Source organism: Nannospalax galili, unplaced genomic scaffold (genome assembly GCF_000622305.1).
Source record: "Nannospalax galili isolate Female #2095 unplaced genomic scaffold, S.galili_v1.0 scaffold996, whole genome shotgun sequence".
Taxonomy (NCBI): Eukaryota; Metazoa; Chordata; class Mammalia; order Rodentia; family Spalacidae; genus Nannospalax; species Nannospalax galili.
Window position 1 is genome coordinate 300,125 of NW_008339436.1, and position 3,373 is coordinate 303,497.

The 3,373-nt window shown below is 44.4% G+C and overlaps 1 protein-coding gene across 1 annotated transcript in view; it reads left to right on the forward strand.

Moving 5' to 3' along the window:
* LOC103735036 overlaps positions 1–3,373 on the forward strand; it is a 185,182-nt gene that overhangs the window by 96,183 nt on the left and 85,626 nt on the right.

Here is a 3,373-nt window from a genome sequence, read left to right on the forward strand (position 1 = left end):
TGGCTGGGCTGGCGTGGTGGCACACACCTTTAATCCCAGCACTTGGGAGGCCCAGCCTGGTCTACATAGTGAGTTCCAGGACAGCGGGGGCTAAAGGGAGCCCCTGCTTAAAAAAGAAAAAAAAAAAAAAAAAGAAAGCGGAGCAGGGGCCAGGGGAGCAAGCCAGTAAGCAGCATTCCTCCATGGCCTGTGCTCCAGCTCCTGCCTCCAGGTTCCTGCCCTGAGTTCCTACCTTGGGCTCTCGGGTGAACTGTGACCTGGGATGTGTAAGCTAAATAAACCCTTTCCTCCCCAAGTTGGTAGTGGTCAGAGTATTTTGTCACAGCAATGAAGAACAATCTAGGACATCAATTAACAAAGAAGTTTTCAGTTAAAACAACTTTCTCAGAATTGCAGAAACAATGGGCTTCATGGAGATGCAGGTATAGCTGGATGAGGGCATTCTGCCTGGCTAGTTGTAAGTTTCTCAGTATTGTAGAAACAATGTTATCCCTGAGATGCAGGCACTGCCTCCACGTCTGTTCTGCCTGGCTGACTGCAGTTAGAGCAGGGGGCAGAAACACAGGGTGACCAAAAGTCAGCCAGAATAAAATGAAGTCAGTTTTGCCATTTCAGTAGTAGTTTAGTTCTGTTTTCTTGATAAATGGAAACCATTTTTGAAAATTAAGTGCCTTGGGCTGGAGAGATAGTTCAGCAGTTAAGAGCACTGGCTGCTCTTGCAGAGGACCCAGGTTTGATTCCCAGCATCCACATGACAGCTAACAACCATCCATAAGTCCAGTTCCAGGGGAATCCGATACCCTCTTCTGGCCTCCGTGGGCATTGAACGACATGGATGTACTTACATACATGCAGGCAATACATTCATACACATAAAAAAAACTTTTTTTAAAAAAGAAAAATGCCTTGAGTATGTTTATGTCAGCTCTTGCTTGTAACACAATCATGAAATAATAATGACCTGTCCTGAAACCACTGTGTAGAGCGATGGGAAGGATTTGGTCTGCCCTGTGGTAATATCTGCCCAACAGTTGAAGTTGACACATGTTTAAATCTAGGTCTGTCAGTTAGTAGCTATGGAATCTCAAAAAAGTCATATTACAACATAAAGGTGGTACAATATCTACTTCTTAGTTATATACAGTGATCAAATATGATAATAAATGTCACAATAGTTTCTAATCTAGAAAATGTGTGTATATGTAAGACAAAGTGATCTGGGGTCACTTCAAAAATACTGAGGAATTTTTCTAAACCTGAGAAAGATCAAAAAGAAACAAAGAGCAAACACGAACAAGGTTGGAAGGAGCACATGGATTTTTAATTTAGTGCATGCTACCTTCAATAAGCTCTTCACGGATGACCCTATTGGAATGTAATAATTTGGTGCTTGAAGCTTCTAGTGAGAGCTTTCGCATTGTGGCCTTGCACAAATTTAGGATTTAGTGTCCGCTATGCACCAAGTAGTAAGCCCACAAAGATGCACGATGAGGGGTCATGGTACAGTAACCAAACAGGAAATCCCATTAATGGCTTTGGTGGTGAAGTGCTTTCCCAGCACATGTGAGAACCTTGGTTTCAACACCAGCACTGCTAAAAACAAAATCCTTCACAACAAAAGCTCTCCATGTAGGTGCAGGTTGAAAGAATTTTTAGGAATTTTGCATCAGGGTGGGGAGGGGGTACCAGAGGAATTCTGCAGTCAGAAAAGACTTTTCTTTTTTGTGTGCTTGTGTGTGTTCATGTGTGTGTATGCATGCACATGTGGAGGTCAGACAGCAACCCCAAGCATTGCTCCTCAGAAGCCACCTACCTTGTTTTACTTGAAACAAGTTCTCTCACTGGGATCTGGGTCTCACAGATCAGGGTAGGCTGTAGGCCAGTGAGCTCCAGGGATCTGCCTTTCTCCTCAAGCAAGCATCACCATGCCCAGCCTTTTTAGTTTTTAAACATGGGTGCTGGGGAAGGAACTCAGCTCCTCAGGCTTTCGTGACTGGCACTTGCTCACTGAGCTGTCTCCCGTCCCCAGAAAAGATCTGAGTGTAACAATTAAATTGTTTACTTAAGTATGGGGCGCACTGGGCACCAGGTGTGGGGTGCACGGGTATCTGCTCCTGCGCTGCTTCCCTGCGTCTTCCGTGGCTCTCTGCTGCTGAGAGTTTGCTCAGCCGAGTCCCGCCCTAATTTCACCTGTGCACTTTCCTCAAGATGCGAAATCCACTGGCCGCTGGATCATGCGGGAGAGTGTGAGGGTGGCTAAAGCTGGGATCCGTGAGTCGGTGATGGAAAGACAGCTCTTCCCGGGAAGGCTGGATCGTAGGCAGTGAGACAAGACTCAGCTCAGTCAGACTCAGTGTTACAGCTCTTTATTCAATGGCTCTGCATGGCTCCAAGTCTCAGTGTCCCAGCTCCTAGTCTCAGATCCAGCTCCTTCAATTATTGAGGGGAATCAGGGAACTTTATACCGTGGGGGTAGTGGTAAAAGCTTCAGCTGATAGGTACTTTGGGGATGCCTCATTTGCATGTGGAAATGGGCTCCCGCCAGGCTGCCAAACTGCTTGAAAATCACACAGGAAAGCCTAATAGTTACAGAGCCGGAGGCTACATTCCTGTGGCTGCTACTTCACAAAGGAGTCAGGAAAAATGCCAGGAAGATGCCCTGCTGTGAAAGGAGTCTCTGCATATGGCTCCAAGCTTGTGAGCTATCCAGACATGAAGAAACTTCTACTTTATACAACAAAGGTCCCCAACACTTAAGGATGAAAGGGAGTTAGGTAAGAAAGTCTAAGGGAGAAACATACTAAACAGAACCCTGTAGTACATTCAACCAGCATTCCCTCCTGCCTCCCCTCCAACATTCTGAAATATTTAGGAAGCAGGCAGCAGGATCACTTCTGCAATCATTTTTTTCTAATAATGTACTGAAAAGCACAGATTAGTACCTAGCAGATTTTAGGTACTTAAGAAATGTGTTCTTCTGCTTCTGTTTTTATTAACTTATGCTTGCTAGATTCTTAAAGTTGTATCTCAAATTGGGAAAAATTAGAAAACCATAGCATTTACAGGCTGTTGTTTAAACAAAATAACAAAATTATTTTCTTACAATATTGATTTGTTTTTGAGACTATTATATCACCATTACTGATTTTGGAACTAAACAATTTAGTTTGCCTACGCTTCAACCACTGATTTTCAGAGATTGGCCTACAGTGAACATCAGAATTTGTTATCTAAAGAATGGTAAAATATGGGGCTGGAGAGATGGCTCAGCGCTTAAGAGCACTGACTGCTCTTGCAGAGGACCCAGGTTCGATTCCCAGCATCCACATGGCAGCTACACACTGTCCTTAATTCCAGTTCCAGGGGAATCCGA